The 19,975-nt window shown below is 43.1% G+C and overlaps 1 protein-coding gene across 1 annotated transcript in view; it reads right to left on the reverse strand.

The window, feature by feature from the left end:
• The window catches only part of LOC117345793 (phospholipid-transporting ATPase ABCA1-like), an 815,268-nt gene that overhangs the window by 516,689 nt on the left and 278,604 nt on the right, over positions 1 to 19,975 (reverse strand). The gene's annotated exons all lie outside the window — the stretch shown is intronic.

Consider the following 19,975-nt stretch of genomic DNA (forward strand, 5'->3'; position numbering starts at 1 on the left):
GTGAAACCTGTATAATGCATTGGCAGCTCAATACTGCTGGTTATTGACCCCTGTGATATATGCATAATGCTGCTTGTGATCCACCATGCAAGCAGTGTTTATTCTGTCATCCAGTTTATTCTGCCGACAGTCTTGGGCGCTGCTCTGCCGCAAGGAAAGAAGACTCCAAGGAAGCCGTGTCAGCTGTCAGTGCTCCAGGTAGCCGCGTCCAACAAGGGAGGGCCTTGGAATTTAAAAAAGGTAACGGTGGGGAGAGGGAGGCTGGGAGATGCCCTGCCTAATTAAAAATAGGTACGGGGGGGGGCTGCCTCATCAGCCGCATCAACTGTCAGTGCTCTAGGCAGCCACGTCCAGCGAGGGAGGGCCTCGGAATTTACAAAGAGGTAACAGGAGTAGTTTAGGTATTCGCTCCATAAGACGCATCCTTATTTCCACCTCATTTTTAGGGGTGGAAAAAGTGCATTTTATGGAGCGAAAAATACGGTATCCACAATTTTAGCCCAAACATCAGTCTAGAAAGTTTGAATATGGTTATAATTTACATTCAAATAATACATTTACAAAAGAACCTCTTTCTTACTTGACCAATAAACGTCATTGTATAGACAAGGAAGTAAAAGCACAGAATGAAACACAAGCAACAGGTTCTGAATTGGTTTGAATCCTTCTTATCTAATCACAATTTCGGATTGTTTCTTGTCAATGCAAATCTTAATGGATGTCTATAGAATCAGACTTCCCTTAGGGTTCAGCACTCTTCACTGTGTTTGGGGTAAATGTTTACTGGATGTTCCATCATCGCATAAAGTCTAAATAAAGCTTTCAGATGTTTGGGATTACAGGTCTTACATATGGAAAAATCTCCCTTAGGCTTGAGGTAGATGACATCACTGCTTTTACATACATACATACAGTGTGTAATGGTGTCAATGATCGAGTAAAGAGCATAATTGGTGGACCACATAGCCAAACATTTCTCACAGATCAGGAGAAGCTGATGATTGATGATTCCCCAGGCAGGGTGTCACTGGATAGAAAGCCACAGTAATTTTTTTATTATTTTTTTAATGGGATATGTACTGCTTTCTATGTCTGACATATTACTTTATTTACATTATTTTCTATGAAGCAAAAACACATTGTTTAAGAACTATTGCCTGAGGCCTAGCAGAAATTAGTGTAGACAAGCACATCTACAGCCTGAACTGCTAACACATGCTACCACATTAGTAACATAGTAGATGACAGCAGATAAAGACCCGAATGGTCCATCCAGTCTGACCAACCTGATTCAATATAAAAATGTGTTTGTTTTTCCTTCTAAGTTATTTCTGGACAAGAATCCAAAGCTCTTCCCAGTACTGTTTTTAGGTTCCAACTACTGAAGTCTCCATCAAAACTCACTCCAGCACATCTATACCCTCCCAGCCATTGAAATCCCTCCCCCCAGCCCATCCTCCACCAAACGGCCATATATAGACACCGTGCAAGTCTGCCCAGTACTGGCTTTAGTTTTTCAATATTTACTATTATTTTCTGATTCTAGATCCTCTGTGTTCATCCCATGCTTTTTTGAACTTCGTCACCATTTTCATCTCCACCACCTCTCTCAGGAGCGCATTCCAGGCATCCACCACCCTCTCCGTATAGAATTTCTACATTGCTCTACATCCTCAACCTCAAATTATGTCCTCTGGTTTTACCATTTTCCTTTCTCTGGAAAAGATTTTGTTCTACGTTAATACCTTTCAAGTATTTGAACGTCTGAATCATGTCTCCCCTGTCCCTCCTTTCCTCTAAGGTTTACATATTCAGGGCTTCCAGTCTCTCCTCATATGTATTTTGGTGCAAACCTCCTATCATTTTCGTTGCCCTCCTCTGGACCGCTTCAAATCTTTTTTTGTGTCCTTCGCCAGATACGGTCTCCAAAACTGAACACAATACTCCAAGTGGGGCCTCACCAACGACCTGTACAGGGACATCAACACCTTCATTCTTCTACTGGATAGGCCTCTCTTTATAACATAACATCATACTTCTTAACTGCGTAACCATGAGTTCTAAGCGGTTTACAAAAGATTATAAACTAAAAACAATTTAAGAATGATAAAAAAATATATATATATTTGATAAAGTATTTTAAAAAGAGATAAGTTTTCAGTTGAGTTCTGAAATATTTATAAGAGCAAGCTCCAAGCAATAACAATCGAAATTCTCTGTCGGGAGAAGCTGCTTGGAATGCTAAAGTATGATCCAGAAATTTCTTACTTTTACAGCCCTGTACTGATGGAAAGGTGAATAGGGTATGAGATTTTCTACTATTTTTATACGATGCTAGAGAAAATCTATTTACCATATAAAACGGAGCAGTACCATACATAACCTTATAGTAAAAGCAACCCAACTTAAACAAAACACAAGTCTCCATTGGCAGCCAATGCAATTCACAATAAAATGGAGTCACATGATAATATTTTTTAAGACTGTAGATCATTCTAACCGCTGTATTCTGAATCAATATGAGTAAAACCATGTCTTTCTTGGGAATTGTTAAATACATGATATTACAATAATCCAAAAGACTTAATAATAAAAATTGTACCCAAAGTTAAAAGCATTGTTTCAAATCTTGATATCATCAGCAAAAAGGCACACTTTTCCTTCTAACACTTCAGCAATGTCACTTACAAACATATTGAACAGGATCAGCCCCAGCACCGAACCCTGAGGGACTCCACTACTCACCTTTTCTTCCTCCGAGCGACTTCCATTAATCACACCCTCTGGCTTCTGTCCGTCAACCAGTTTCTAATTCAGTTTACCACTTTGGATCCTAACTTCTGCCCTTCAAGTTTGTTCAAGAGTCTCCTATGAGAAACCGTGTCAAAGGCTTTGCTAAAATCTAAGTAAATTATATCTAGCATATGTCCTTGATCCAGTTCTCTAGTCACCCAATCAAAAAATTTAATCAGGTTTGTTTGACATGATTTACCCTTAGTAATGTTATAAGGTTTGGAAGATAATTGTATGGGTATATTTTAGTGCTTCTTGTGCTCAGTGGACGGTAGGATCTTCTTTTGACTGGGTGGTAGTCTGATTGATTATGTTTTATTCCTTCAGTGTCCCCTCCTGAAGAAGCCAACTATGAAACCTGGGTTGTGGGGTCAAAGAGAGTATGACAGCAGTTTAGAATTTAAGAATGTACCCGGAGCAGTTGCAGAGCTGAATTTTTGCCACCATGCAATACAAATAAGTAACAATCTTCTTATCTATGTAGAGTTTTTAGGTGTAATGGGAAGCAGGTGGCAGAGACAGTGAACATGCTATGATGGTCTCATTTGCAACTGGCTCCATGAAAAATCACTAGAGTTCAGGTTGTGGGTCTGAGTGTTCACTTAATATCACTTTTTGAAGCCAGTTTGATAGTGTAATTTTATTATATATATTATATTTATTATTATCTCTTTAAGGTGATCAGTGATAGAACCTTTAGTAAAGCCATGTTGCCTTGGATCCTGTAACCCATTAGATTCTAGGAAGTTCACTATCCTTTCTTTCAGCAACACTTCCATTATTTTTCCAACAACAAAAATGAGGCTTACCGGCCTGTAGTTTCCCGCTTCATCTCTGTGACCACTTTTGTGAATAGGGACCACATCTGCTCTTCTCCAATCTCCAGGAACCACTCCCGTCTCCAGAGATTTTTGAACAAGTCTTTAATAGGACCCACCAGAACCTCTCTGAGCTCCCTCAGTATCCTGGAATGGATCCCGTCCAGTCCCATTGCTTTGTCTACCTTCAGTTTTTCAAGTTGTTCATAAACACTTTCCTCCGTGAATGACACAAAATCTACTCCATTTTCTCGTGTAACTTTGCCAGATAACCTTGGTCCTTCTCCAGGATTTTTTTCCGTGAACAAAGGGCAGAAGTATTTGTTTGCACGTTTGCTTTTTCCTCATAACTCTCCACATATCGGTTCCTAGCATCTTTTAGTTTGGTAATTCCATTTTTTATCTTCCTCCTTTCACCATTTGCGCTTTCGCCAGACGTAACCATTTACATGCATTATTTCACTACAAATCCCATTTTGTGCAATGAGAATTAGTTACTAATAATTCATACTAGAAGCATCAATGGACGCTAACGTTATACTGCAGTTTAGTATGTTTATCTGCTTTTCCTTGTACTTTGTGCTGCAAGGTGCCACATGAAAGGCTGCTTAGGAAGCTGTGGAACCACGGGGTGGGCGGGGATGTACACAGATGGATCAAGCACTGGCTGTCAGGTAGACTACAGAGGGTCGGAGTAAAGGGCCAATATTCTGACTGGCGGGGAGTCACGAGCGGTGTGCCGCAGGGATCGGTGCTGGGGCCGCTACTCTTCAACATATTTATCAATGACCTGGAAACGGAGGCAAAGTGTGAGGTTATAAAATTTGCAGACGATACCAAGCTCTGCGCCAGAGTTAGGACCAGGGAGGAGTGTGAGGAACTGCAAAAGGACCTCGATAAGCTGGAGGACTGGGCAAACAAATGGCAAATGCGCTTTAACGTAGATAAATGCAAGGTCATGCACATAGGGAAAAAGAACCCGTTGTTCGAGTATAAAATGGGGGGGAGATTGCTGGAAGACACAGGACTTGAGAGAAACTTGGGTGTGCTAGTGGATCCATCCATGAAACCATCCGCACAGTGTGCAGCAGCCTCGAAGAAAGCCAACAGGATGCTGGGCATCATCAAGAGGGGCATATCAACCAGGATGCGGGAAGTCATCATGCCGCTGTATCGAGCGATGGTGCGCCCACATCTGGAATACTGCGTTCAATATTGGTTGCCGCACCTCAAGAAGGACATGGCAGTTCTTGAGAGAGTCCAAAGGAGGGCAACGAAACTGGTAAGAGGGCTGGAAAACTGCCCATATGCTGAGAGGCTGGATAAACTGGGGCTCTTCTCTCTGGAAAAGAGGAGGCTCAGGGGGGATATGATAGAGACCTTCAAAATACTTAGGGGCATAGAGAGGGTGGACAGGGACAGGTTCTTCAGACTAAAAGGGACGACAGGTAAGAGGGGGCACTCAGAGAAACTGAAGGGAGATAGGTTCAAATCAAATGCAAGGAAGTTTTTCTTCACCCAAAGGGTCGTGGACAAATGGAATGCGCTCCCGGAGGAAGTGATCCGGCAGAGTACAGTACAGGGATTCAAACAGGGATTGGACAGATTCCTGAGGGAAAAGGGGATCGTGGGGTACTGAGGGAGGTGCTGGGGTGTTGCATAAGTATAGACAGCTCACCAGGTCGTGCAGGTGCAAGGCCGGAGGGTTAGGACATTGATGGGAAGATAGGACTTCGATGAGAAACCTAGGGGGCAAGGGGGCCCCTTCTGGTGATTAAGGCAGGTCATGACCTGTTGGGCCGCCGCGGGGGCAGACTGCTGGGCGGGATGGACCTCTGGTCTGACCCGGCAGAGGCACTGCTTATGTTCTTATGTTCTTAAGATGTTACTTTGTTACTTTGTTTTTTTAATGACATAATGAGTTATAAAAATTATGGTATGGAATTAGGAGCTGGAGAAGTTGGGCTCATCTAAACACTCAAGTAAAGAGGGGTGATTTCACTTTCTAAGATGAATGTCTGTGGTGTCAACCTCCTTCTACTACCTGTGTCAACTACGAAAAATTTGTTTGTACTTCAAAGGAGAATTCACTCAACTACTCTATGCATACTCCCACATGGACTATTGCAATTTACTATTAGCGAGTCTATCTGTAAAAAATCTACAAAGATTACAGCACGTGCAAAATGCAGCAGTTTACCTACTGAAGAATCTAGTTGTTCACGGCCCCGTCATGTCAGCTCTAGCCACTGTACACTGGCTGTCCATCCAGAAATGCTGCATCTTTAAAGCCCTGTCACTAGCTTTCAAATTCTTTGACAGAATGGTCCCATCCTACATGACAAAGAAACTGTCAACGTACATCCCTAACTGACCTCTGCGATCACAAGATGAGAGAAGACTATCTACCGCACCAACTCAAATCCTTCTTCTAGAAAATGCTCGCAAATATGCCTACTCGCACATCCTACCCAAATTATGGAATGAATTCTCGCCAACTATTAGATCACTGGCAGGCTTATTAAACTTCAGGAAAGCGGTACAAACCCACCTTTTTACCTAATTGTGGCCCATAAAGTCACCTCCAACTCTAAACCAACTGTTTAAATCTACTTCTACAAGAGTTGTGCACATGTTATTGAAAGTGCCCTACCACTCAAACTGTAGCTACAATTAAGTCCCAATGCATAATTTTATTTTTATACTATGCATGGACATGTCTCTCCACTTCATGTATCCACATCATTAGGGTGCCTTTGTTCTTAGTGCCCAAAATGTGTATTTGATCTTTCATGCTGTGTATCGGAAATTATCTTACTCTTGCTGTACATAGACTACCTCATCAATGGTCTTATCACTGTACCTAGTTCCCAAAAAATGTATTCATTCTCTCATGCTATATATAGAAATTATCTTACTGTTGCTGTACATAGTTCTCAAAGCCAATATTCAATCTCTCATGATATACATAGAAATTGTCTCACTACTATATGAGGACTAAACCCATCTAGTTGCTAGCCCTTCAGAGTATGGTTATGGCTCACTAATTTATGAATACAATGCCTACCATGTCGCTAACCACTATTATGAATTTCAGCTTTTAACCTTGTTGCTAACTTTACTATGTATATAAACTTGTAACTCATTCTGGGCTCTTTTGGGAGGACGGGCTAGAAAATTGAATACATAAATAAAATGTTACTTCTCAAAAGCCCTTTTTAAAAATGTAGGCTAGACGTATTTTTTTAAATCTATCTTTAGTAGAGATTTACATGGGAACATTTTTCAGTTTGATTAGTTTTCAGATCACCCCCTCCCCTCAGTTTGTTTATAGATATAGGATTCATTTTGTTTCCTTAGTTTCCATTAAAGTGAAAGGGGCAAGCAATTTTGTATTGCAACAGTAGGATTTTCCATCTATTTTCAATGAAATGTGTTTGAAAATGAAGTAGAATAGCCTAGTTTTTAGAGCAGTGGAAGGAAGGGAAGGGAAGAGTTAAGTGGGGATGGGATTAGAGGACAAGGAAGGGAAAGATGGAGCTAGGAGTGAGTGAAGAGAAGGAAGGTTTTTGTTGGGCTTCATTTCTCTGAGGATAGGTTGGGAGGAAGAGTAGTTATGTTTGTGGGTGGGAAAATTTGTTCCACCCTCCCACCCTGATAGAGCAGGCAGACCTGTTGGAGGTGGTGTTAGTAGGAGGTCTCAGCTTATGGGAAAGGGAAGTAGAATGTGGGTGAAGGACATGAAGAGGGTAACCAATAACATGTTGGAGCGCTTGAGTATGACACTGCCTTAGGCGATTTGGAGGGTAGATGGATCCAGCAACACTGCAGGCCTGTGGAGTGGGGACTTTCATAACAGCTAATATGATTCCATCTAACTAGTCTGGGAGACAATGGGATAAAAATGAGTTACAATGGTTGCATATTTGAATATGTATTTATTTGTGTATGAGTTGTATATATATGAAAATGATTGTAAGGTTAATAAAGCTGTGGACAAGGTTTTGGCACTATATGAGTTGTCGGTCATGAGTTCATTTTGGGCTAGGGGTTTATGGGGAAGTGAATGTGAATGCCTAAGTTACATATGCACCTAAATGTCATAGTGCACAAGTACAAAGGGGATGTGGTCACAGGAGGGGTTAAGAGCAGGTTAAGAGCATTCCCAGAATTTAAGCACAGAATACCTGCATCTGTGTGCCTAACTGCCATCAGTTAGGTGCTTGCATTTACACCTGCCTTTGATAGGCATAATTGCCCACATACAAAATTAAGGATGAAATGTGCACAGTGCCCTTTGCAGACCACTAGCTTAGTTTAGATCAGTGGTTCCCAACCCTGTCCTGGAGGACCATCAGGCCAGTCGGGTTTTCAGGATAGCCCTAATGAATTTGCATGGAGCAGATTTGCATGACTGGCACCTCCATTATATGCAGCTCTCTCTCATGCATATTTATTAGGGCTATCCTGAAAACCTAATTTGTGGGTGCCATTTATTGGCGTTGGCCCTAAGTGTGTGGTATGCATCATTTTATATTTATTTTCTGGAAGAGGTGAAGAATGGGCATAGATGCACTATCCAGCTGGTATGTTCCAATTACCACTTGCTAATTGATAAATATGTCTATGACCCAGGAGCTCTTAGAACCTGAAAAAGAAATGATTGAATGTGCCCTATATCCTGGGTGTGCTAAAAATGGTAAATTCACGCATTAGCATGTGCTAAGCCCATATACCAGCACATCTTAGTAGACATACCCCTATGTTTGATTTTTAAGGATCTTAATGGAAATGGTCAGAGACCTTGAATAACAGGATCTCCCTCTATATACCTCCAAGGCCATTAAGGTACTCCCAATTATTAGCCCTAACAACATCCTCTCTAAATGATATCACATGACTTCTAGCAACAAGCCTTCTCCAGATTAGTCCCCACACTCTAGAACAGGGTTATCCAACATCGGTCTTCGAGGTCCACAATCCAGACAGGTTTTCAGGATTTCCCCAATGAATTTGCATGAGATCTCTTTGCATGCACTGCCTCCATTGTAAGCAAATAGATTTCATGTCTATTTATTTGGGAAAACCAGACCCGGCAAGGACCGAGGTTGGACGCCTGTGCTCTAGAATGTATTCTCTGAAAGGTTTCACTTCGGCCCTCTTTTACTAAGGTATGCTAACTGATTATCACGCGCTAATCGATTTAGCACATGCTAAACACTAACGCATGCATGTTAGTCTATGGATGTGTTAGCGTTTAGCACGTGCTAATTCGATTAGCCCACGCTAATCGGTTAGCGTACCTTAGTAAAAGAGAAGGTTAATACAAGACAATGAAGCAAATGAAAGCTTGGCTCTTCTCCAAAGCCTTTACCTATACACAAGAACTAACAGGCTGCACATATTACAGCAGGAATTGCTTATCCACTTCTACCCTATCTGAGATCTTTCTAACTGCGTGTGTAATGTTCTTTGTTAGTTCCCTTATATTCTATGTCCTTTTATCTGCTTATGGATCCCTTTTACAAAGCTGTGGTAGTGATGTTGCTGCAGTAAATGCACTGAAGCTCTTAGGAGGTGCACTTAATGTGGCAGCATCACTACCACAGTTTTGCAAAAAGAGCTCTATATCAAGGGTAGAGAACTCAGGTCCTCGAGAGCCGTATTCCAGTCGGGTTTTCAGGATTTTCCCAATGCATTGAAAGCAGTGCATGCAAATAGATCTCATGGATATTCATTGTGGAAATCCTGAAAACCCGACTGGAATACGGCTCTCGAGGACCGGAGTTCCTTACCTCTGGGCTAGTGCATAAACATAGAACAGCTATTTATGTGGTCTATTGAGTTTTTATTTTATTTTTTGGCTAGATAATAGTCTATATCTACTACATGAGTTTTGCTGTTTTTCAAGATAGCTCTGGAAAAGAAATGTTCATGAGCAGTCCGACCTCCACTCTTTATTTCCTTGTGATTTAATTTCCTATGTTTTATTTCAGTTTTATTTTAGCTACGTCAGTAAGAATATAGAGGACTAACTATACTTTGTAATAAGGAGATATCTTAAGTATCAGCTTCCGCCTCTTAAATCCCCTGACTCTTGTGAAACTTTGAAACAGCTAATGCTTCTTTTGAAGTGATTCCCATCCTAATGTTTTGCCACTCCCCATTTACTGTCCTTTTTTATTATTAATTTTACTTCAATGTATTTTAACCAACCTTTCCCCTTCCTACTTTCCTTCTGTTTCATGTACGTTAACCTAAATTTGTCTAGTATTTTTAATATTTGGTAAAATATTCCTTTTATTTACCTATTTTAATTGTTTTTTTTAAATCTTTTTATATTGCACACCGTTTAGACACTTGTTTTGATAGACGGTATATCATAAATAAAGAAAATTGAAACAATTTGGAGTTTTATATCATAATTTCACTTTACATTGTATTTTTTCTTGTTTGACTTGTAAGAATGTCAATTGTTAAAACTATAAATAAAGAATTTAAAAAAAAAAATATTTTATTTTATATTACATTCACATTGTAAGTAGCATACTATGCCATAATATATACTGTCATTTGGATCTATATGCCTATATAGGGGGGAGGGGGGTGCTGAAAAGTTCTCAGCCCAACCAACTTCCTAAATTATGAGCATTCTTTTGCCATTGTAGCTAAAGAGTGTTATCTTATTTCATTAACCTCCCTTTTAAAAAACCATAGTGCAGATTTTAGTGCTGACCTCAATGGTAACAGTTCTGATGCACATAGAATTCCTATGAGCGTTGGAGCTGTTACCGTTACAACTGGTATTAAAAACTGTGCTATGGTTTTGTAAAAAAAGGGAGGGGAGTGCCAATTTAAAGAAATTAAATTACATGTTTTTACATTGTTTCAGATCAATTTAAACATATCCACGTCATTCTCTTCTTGGCCTGAGAACTTTCTGGCACCCCCCTCATATACAGATATATCAATTACTAAATCTATATCTTTTTATTTTTATGTTCTGATGAATTTTATGTTGGCTATGTCCAAATTGTTCTTGCTGTACAATGCCTTGGAATAATTTATTTCAAAAAGGTGGTAAAGAAATCCTATTATAAAAATATATTATTTTATTTTATACTGTGACAATCACTGACAGACAATTCTAAGCAATGCTACAAAAACTAATATTAACACTAGATATGAATAATCAGCTTAGAACAAACGCTATAACATAAATTTATGAGCACAATTAAATAATCCTATAAAGCCTCCAAATACACTAACCACCCCTTTTACAAAGCAATGACAGCAGCTGACACGTTGCAAACACTCCAGTACCCTTTAAATTCCTGTGGGCATCTGAGTGATTACCGCAGCAGCAGCTATTGCCATGGCTTTATAAAAGGAGACCTAAGAATATTAGTCTAATCGCATATCACAGTAAGACATATCCAAGGTATTTCTCTTGCTAAAGTCAGGATATCCAAGATAGTCTTCATCACAGTCTCGGATAGTCTTCATCACATTCTCATTTGGAGTCTACATACCACTTTAACATTTTTCTTTATTTCTCCATTATTATGGAATGCTCTACCAGAACCCCTATGCAAGGAAGCGTCTTTTAAAAAGTTCAAAACTCAGGCCCTCTTTTACAAAGGCACGCTAAAGCGTTTTAGCATGGATTTAGCGCACACTCAATCAACTTGTGTGCTAACCGCTAACGCGTCCAAAGGATAACATGCATGCATTAGCCTTTAGCATGTGCTAATATTTAATGTGTGCTAAAAAGATTAGCGCACCTTTGTAAAAGAGGAGGTCAGTTAAAAACACATTGTTCTCCTGGCATTTAGTGGATAGTTTTTCATTTTCTTTGTCTCTCCGGGATCATGGGACCTGTTTCATTTGGTTAATTTATTTTTAATTTTATAATTTACACTTTTTGTTTTAGAGTTATTGTATGGATGCAGTTTTGTTTGATTGAAAATAAATTCAAAAAAATATAAGTAGTGCAGCTTAGCACACAGAAAACAATTATTATAAAATACTTTAATGCACTTTCCCCCCTTTTACAAAACCTTAGTGCGGCTTTTAGCGCCAGTCGTGGCGGTAACAGCTCCGACACTCATAAGAATTCTATCAGTGTTGGAGCTGTTACCGCCGCAGCTGAAACTAAAAACCACATTATGGTTTTGTAAAAGGGGAGGGGGGTTGTGGTGTTAAGTACTTAGCACCTATTAATAGACATATCCTACAGCTCTGTTCCATCTGAGTGGGAGTCTGTTATGTATAACCCTGCCTGTGTTGAGTACCGTATTTTCACGCAAATAACACGCACCCGTATAAAACGCGCACACGGATATAGCGCGCAGAAATCACGATGATTTGCACAAAAACTTTGATATACCGCGCTCACGGGTATACCGCGCATGCTGCCCGACGCTCCTTTCGCCCGCCCTGACTTTCCGTGCGCTGTCCCGACTCTCCGTTCACCCCCCCTGACTTCCGTGCACTGTCCCCCCTTGAAGGTCTGTCCCCATCCTGAAAGCCTGATGCCCCCCCCCGCCGTCCGATACATCCCTCCCCCCCCCCCCCCCCGAAGGACCGCCGACTCACCAACAATATCGGGCCAGGAGGGAGCCCAAATCCTCCTGGCCACGGCGACCCCCTAACCCCACCCCGCACTACATTACGGGCAGGAGGGATCCCAGGCCCTCCTGCCCTCGACGCAAACCCCCCTCCCCCCCAAGACCCTCCGACCGCCCCCCAGCCGACCCGCGATCCCCCTGGCGACCCCCACGACCCCCCCCCCCCCCTTCCCCGTACCTTTAGTAGTTGGCCGGACAGACGGGAGCCAAACCCGCCTGTCCGGCAGGCAGCCAACGAAGGAATGAGGCCGGATTGGCCCATCCATCCTAAAGCTCCGCCTACTGGTGGGACCTAAGGCGCGTGGGCCAATCAGAATAGGCCCTGGAGCCTTAGGTCCCACCTGGGGGCGCGGCCTGAGGCACATGGTCGGGTTGGGCCCATGTGCCTGAGGCCGCGCCCCCAGGTGGGACCTAAGGCTCCAGGGCCTATTCTGATTGGCCCACGCGCCTTAGGTCCCACCAGTAGGCGGAGCTTTAGGACGGATGGGCCAATCCGGCCTCATTCCTTCGTTGGCTGCCTGCCGGACAGGCGGGTTTGGCTCCCGTCTGTCCGGCCAACTACTAAAGGTACGGGGAAGGGGGGTGGGGGGGTCGTGGGGGGCGCCAGGGGGATCGCGGGTCGGCTGGGGGGCGGTCGGAGGGTCTTGGGGGGGAGGGGGGTTTGCGTCGAGGGCAGGAGGGCCTGGGATCCCTCCTGCCCGTAATGTAGTGCGGGGTGGGGTTAGGGGGTCGCCGTGGCCAGGAGGGTTTGGGCTCCCTTCTGGCCCAACTACCAAAGGTACGGGGAAGGGGGGTGGGGGGGGTCGTGGGGGTCGCCAGGGGGATCGCGGGTCGGCTGGGAGGCGGTCGGAGGTTCTTGGGGGGGGAGGGGGGTTTGCGTCGAGGGCAGGAGGGCCTGGGATCCCTCCTGCCCGTAATGTAGTGCGGGGTGGGGTTAGGGGGTCGCCGTGGCCAGGAGGGTTTGGGCTCCCTTCTGGCCCGATATTGTCGTGAAGTCGGCGGTCGTTCGGGGTGGGGGTGCGAGTGGTCCTGCCGGGGGGGGGGGGGGGTATCGGACGTCGGGGAGTCGGCCGGGCAAGAGGGCTTGGGCTCCCTCTTGCTCCGATCGTGGATGCGGGTGTGGGTGGGAGCGCGTGCGAGCGGTCGTTCGGGGTGGGGGTGCGAGTGGTCCTGCCGGGGGGGGGGGATGTATCGGACGTCGGGGAGTCGGCCGGGCAAGAGGGTGCGGATGGGAGCGCGTGCGAGCGGTCGTTCGGGGTGGGGGTGCGAGCGGTCCTGCTGGGGGGGTGAATCGGGCGTCGGGCGGGGTGGGAACTATGTTTTAAAACTTTGGTATACCGCGCTCACGCATATAATGCGCGAGGGGTATGCGCGGTAGGTAAAAACGCGTATAACGCGCGCGTTATATGCGTGAAAATACGGTACTGTTTCTCTAGCATATGTGCAATTGCCACACACACACTGGCAGCAGTGCAGTTTAGAGGGAGCAGTGTCCCAGGGTGACATGAAAGAAACTATATAAGCATGAAATGCTGATGGCCAGGTGTTGAGAAACCCCACTGATTGCAAGCCAATCAGACAACTTAGAATCATAACACACACACAAAAAATAACATGCTCCACAATTACAAGTACAGAGAAACCTAGAACTATTGGAGAAAAAAAAAAAGAAAGAAAGAAAATAAATAAAAACTTTCTGGGATCACTCCATGAATATCAGGCTAGAGCAGAAATGACCATGACCTTCTCACATTCTCTATCTTAAATCCCACTGATAGCATCTGTTCTTAAACTCCTTTATCTGGGTAGCCTCAGAGGTATGCTATCATGTTAGAACATTTGCTATGTATTACACAGATACAATACCTGTAAGGGCTGCAGTAGCTTACACGCAGAGACAATAAAAAAAGCTAGCTCATATTTGATCATTTGCTTACCATTGAGGTTTTTTTAAAAAATTTCTCTAAATAAAGAATATTTGAGATTATACAGATTCTATTGCAAAAATCTCACCACATACCACTTGATTCTATTAATGTTTCAAAAATTATTCTAATACATACTGAACTAATCATTTAAATCCAGCAGGGACATTTTGGTACGTAAAACCTGTTAGTTTTAATATAAAGAAATAGTTCATTAAAATATGTGTGGATTGCATCATTGGTAAATAAAATGTACAGTCCCTCTTGCTAAATTTAACATGACTAAGAGCTCCTTTTATGAAGGTGCGCTAAAGTTTTTAATCGCACGCACTGGATTAGCGCGCGCTAGCCAAAAATCTACCTACTCAAAAGGAGGCGGTAGTGGCTAGCGTGTGCATTAAACCTCTAGCGCACCTTCGTAAAAGGAGCCCTAAGTAATTAGGTCAGATATCAGATCTCAGGCAAGCGAGATCATGGGGTATCCATGTACAAGGTAACTATAACCCCCAATCATCCTGTTTGTCTGTCTTGATTAGACTATAAGCTCATTCAAGAAGGAATTGTTTTCTTCATGACTCTGAACAGTGTTGCGTATATCTGGTAGTTAATAGTAGTATTAGTAGTAGTATCTAGAATATCCCTGGGAGACAGTACATTTGGTATTAAAATGCCACTAGATGTCACTATTACTTCATATTAATGTAGCTGAAGAATAAGAAATCAGAAAAAAAAATGATAGGCACAGTGCCAGGAATGTCTGTTCTTCCATTTTGTGACTGACAGAATTCTATCTCATAAAGAGAATCACTTGATTTTAATTTGTTTCTTGTACTGCATGAGATTACAGAAACAGCTCATTCAAATACTTGTTCTAACATAACCCATGTTTAGGTGGAGTAAAGCTGATAAAGCCATTCTAATTTTGTCCCCAAGTACAATTTTGCACTCAGAATAGGAGGCAATAGATCATTCTGTTCATCTGAAGTTGGCTGATCTCACATATATAATAGAGTTAGGTAATAAACTAATAATTTGAAGAGGAGTCAGGGAATCCTGGAAGAATTAAAAAGGAGAGATGTCTACAGAATGGTGGCGGTGTTAGAATATATCTACCATTTGTATGAGTTATTTTCTGGAGTAACAGGGCTGTACTTAGAAAAAAATAAGTAAATTAATAATTATAGATAAAAGGCAAATGATAAGTAACCCTTAACCCAACAAGGCTATGGGGCTCATAATCAAAACTTTAAAACATTCAAAAACCAGCCAAAGCGTTAATAAATATATACAGTGCTCCCCCGAAATTCGCGGGGGTTCCGTTCTAGGAACCCCCACGAATCTCAAAAAACCACAAATACGGTTTTTCATGGGGGAGCCTGAAGAGGGCAGCAGGAGAGCAGTCGGAGCGCCGCGAGTGCAGGAAATCACTCGTGGAACGCTCTGACCGCCTCTTCCTGCATTAAGTCGGGCCTTATCCAATCAGGAGCTTCGTGTCAAAGCAGCTCCTGATTGGATAAGGCCCAACTTAGTGCAGGAAGAGGCGGTCGGAGCATACCGCAAGTGATTTCCTGCACTCGCGGCGCTCTGGCTGCTCTCTCCTGCCTCTACCTGCTGCCCTCTCCTTGTTGGCGGTTCACAGTCCGAAAATACTGCGAATGACCGGGACTGCGAACCGCAAACAACCAGGGGAACACTGTATATCCATTTTGGCAATAGTAAAATTTTATCCAAATGCATTTTCCTCACGAATGATAAGGGCAGACTCTGCCAGTTTTGACTGAGCTTCTCCATGTCAATTAATAGTTTCACATTTAAAGAATTTAGGGCTCCTTTTACTAAGCTGTGATAGCATTTTTTAGCGCTAGCTGAACTTCCACGCGCGCCAAACCCATGCTAGCACGCGGAGCAATTCAGCGCCCGCTAAAACCGCTATTTCAGCTTAGCAAAAGGAGCCCTTAGTTTATTCAAATTGTACACTATGTTACCACCTGTGAACCTTCTCAAGAGTAGCCCCCATACTCTGGAGCTCACTCTCAGAGGGGTTACGTATAACTTGAGACTACCTCTACTTCAGGAAACAGGTAAAAGCCTGGCTCTTCTCTCAAGCCTTTGTATATGTTTTTTTGGTGACTGACTAACCCCCTCTTTTACTAAGGCGCACTAGCCGTTTTAGCGAACGCTAAATATTAAAGCATGCTAAATGCTAATGTGTCCACCTTATATAATAAAATCCTAAGCGTGCATGCGCACTTAGGGTTTCGTGTTCCCTGCTGCTGTGGTGTGTGATCCGTGGCAGGGAACATTCTGGCCACTCCCCTCCTCCCGCCCTCATTCACCATTTGGAAGCGCAGGCAAGCTCTCTCCCTGCCCACGTCCTCGGCAGGGAACATACCTCCCGCCCTCACTCGCCGCTGCTGCTGCCGCCGCCGCTGATACTCCTCTTCAGAGCAGCCTGCGATCGTGGCCGGCTTTAAAGAACCTCGCAGGCCGCTCTCCAACCTCAGTAGCACGTTCCCTCTGATGCATGGGATCGCATTAGAGGGAACGTGCTACCGAGTTGGAGAGCAGCCTGCCAGGTTCGCTAAAGCCGGCCACCACGATCGCAGGCTGCTTTGAAGAGGAGCAGGCCAGAAGACGCCGGGATGGAGGGAGGGTAAGAAGGGGATAAATACCGGGGGCCAGGGGGAGACAGAAGGGGCCATGGAGAGATAGGGAGAGGGAAAGGGGGCTGCTTTGGGGGGAGGTGTGCTGGGGACAGACAGCTTTGCTCTGGTGAGGAAGACAGAAGAGGGCCATGGAGAGACAGTTAGGGAGAGGGAAAGGGGGCTGCTTTGGGGGGAGAGGTGTGTGCTGGGGCAGACAGCTTTGTTCGGGGGGGGGGGGAAGACAGAAGGACACAGACAGCGGCCAAGGAGAGAGAGATAAAGAAACACAGACAGACAGACAGACATCTATTCTAGCACATGAAGAGGCACATATAATCCTTGCATATATTCCTTGTAGAAGTTTTCTGTTCCTGATTGAATTGCTGATAACAGGTTGTATGTGCCAAGAAATTACAAGGCCATTTTCTCTTTGTGTTCTGAGCTCTGTGTCTTACATCTTGTGCTTTAGAGAGATAAGAAACATTGCTAGACCTTAGATAGAAACTTCCCACTAAACCCCCCCCCTTATGTTTGCTACCTCTTTTTAATGTATCTTGTTACCAAATATGGTCTTTCCTATAGTCATGTTGCTTTTATGTATCCTGTTACCAAATATGGTCTTTCCTACAGTCATATGCTGAAAAAACTAACCCATGTATAATGCTATATAAATGAATGAAGGACTCATAATAAACGGACATCTCCTGGAACATGACGTTCTTTCTAGGGAGGTGCCCCCAGATGCATCTGTACCAGAGACGACAGAGTATGTGTGTAAGGCAGTATTGAGACCAGAACTGTTTCAGCACCCGTTAATGTAATGGGCTTAAAGACTAGTCGAATATAATGGACACATTAGTGTTTAGCGTGTGCTAAAACGGCTAGTGCACCTTAGTAAAAGGACCCCTATAAACTCTTTCTACACATGGACTAGCTTGCAACACGTGGAGGACTATTTTTGATAGCACACCTAAGTCTGATTTGGACAACTTGAGAAATGCATCCGAAAATCAGGAGGCAAAAACATCCATTTTTGAAACCGCTAAATGCCTATCTTTGGGCTCCTTTTACTAAGGCGTGTTAAACGATTTAGTGCACGCTAAATGCTAAGGCACCCATTATATTCTGTAGGCGCCTTAACATTTAGCCTGTGCTAAATCGGTTAGCGAGTCTTAGTAAAAGGACCCCTTTATTTTTTTCTGGTTTTTTTTTAAATCACCTACTAGACATTTTGATCCTTAGAATGTCAAACTTTTTTGGCCATTTTTGAAAAGAGAAATGTCCAAGTTCAAAAGGTCCAAAACCAAGCTATTTGGATGTAGGTGGGGCTAACATTTATACTATACTGGCCACACAGACATTCCCAGCAGAGCAGTGGCGTACCATAGGGGATACTTCTGTGAACTTCACATAAAGGGTGTCAGGTATATATTTCAGCAGCTCCTCCTTATAACCTCAATCATTTTGCCTCTGTCCTCTCCTCTCCCCATAGGAGGTCGTCTCCATCTTTTTTACCATCGATGAGAGATCATTACAATCCGACCTCTGGGTGCTGTCAATAATCAGGAAAGGATACTCTCTTCATTTTGCTCAGATTCCACCAGAGCTTCCTCCAAGAGAGTATCCTTCCAATCCATCCCAGACCGCCCTTCTTCTTCAGGAAGCTCAAGCTCTGCTTCATCTCCGTGCCATTGAGGAAGTTCACTTGGAACAGCAGAGCAGGCTTTTTTACTCCTAGTTCCGGAGAAGACGGGCGATCTGCGGCCCATACTGGTTCTCAGGGCTCTCAACAAATTTTTGGTCAAAGAAAAATTTTGCATGTTGTCCCTGGCATCCCTTTATCCCCTTCTAGATCAAAACTCCCCCCAAACCTACAATGCAAACCTGTCTACCACCCCAATAGCAGGTGTCAACTACAGTATATGGCAGTATATGGGTCTGGTGGGATTATACTTTCAACCACAAATGTAGTGGGTAAGGTGGGATATAAGCCTGGGTAACCCTGTCTCTGGTTCACTACACTACCTACCAGGTTACTCTACACTACCTACCAGGTTACTCCAGATGCCTGCTTGCTGCTCTACTAGTATTTCCTATACCAAGTGTTTTTAGAGAGACAGGTATGTGCTGTTTCTTTTACATATTTGGGGTGAGGGTAGGGTGGGAGGGGGTCATGACTTAATCCCTTTAATGATCATCTAGTCAGTTTGGGGACCTTTTTGGCACTTAAATGCTTTTAAAACAGGTCTAGTTCAGGATGTCTAAATGCCATTCCAGATATCTTGGTAAATGTTTGATTATGACTGCAAGACACCCAAATTCCACACATAACATGCCTCCAGCATGCTCCTTTGAACTCTGGAGGCATTGTGGACAAAAAAACCTAGCAGGACATCTAGGAAGTCAGTTTCAAAAATTGCCATTTGGATATTTTGGTAATTAAAATGCCCATGTGTCAGTTTATTTTGTTTTTTGGACATCTTTCTTATTTGAAAATGAGCCTCATATTGTTACTTTGTACAGAAACCGACAAAAGGGTGAACTATTTTAGATTTAGTCCTTAATGGAGGCATAGTACAGGGGTTAACTGTGTTCGGTCTGCTAGGAAAAAATGATCATAACATGATCAAATTTGAGCTGATAACGGAAGTGATGTCGCAAAAGAAATCTACTATAGAGGCATTTAATTTTCAAAAGGATGACTATGATAAAATGAGGATAATGGTTAAAAAGAAGCTAAAAGGATCAGTTGCAAAGGTTAGGACTGTAAACCAGGTGTACATGTTATTTATCACCCAATGAAGAGTATAGACACCTGCAGAGCTGGGACACATATTTATTTATTTCATCTGAAATAAAGAAATATATGTCCCAGCTCTGCAGGTGTCTATACTCTTTATTGGGTAATATTTGGTTTGTTGTGTACTTGAAATTCCCTTTCTTTGTGTGTCGTAATGGATGTTATTTAAAAATATCATCATGGAAGCCCAGACCAGATGTATTCCACATACTAGCAAAGGTGGAAAGAAGAGGAAACGAGAGCCGGCATAGTTAAAAGGTGAAGTGAAAGAGGCTATTAGTGCCAATAAACACCATTTAAAGAATGGAAAATGAATCCAAATGAAGAAAATAAGAAGAGACACAAGCACTGGCAATTTAGATGC

Source organism: Geotrypetes seraphini, chromosome 1 (assembly GCF_902459505.1).
Source record: "Geotrypetes seraphini chromosome 1, aGeoSer1.1, whole genome shotgun sequence".
Taxonomy (NCBI): domain Eukaryota; kingdom Metazoa; phylum Chordata; class Amphibia; order Gymnophiona; family Dermophiidae; genus Geotrypetes; species Geotrypetes seraphini.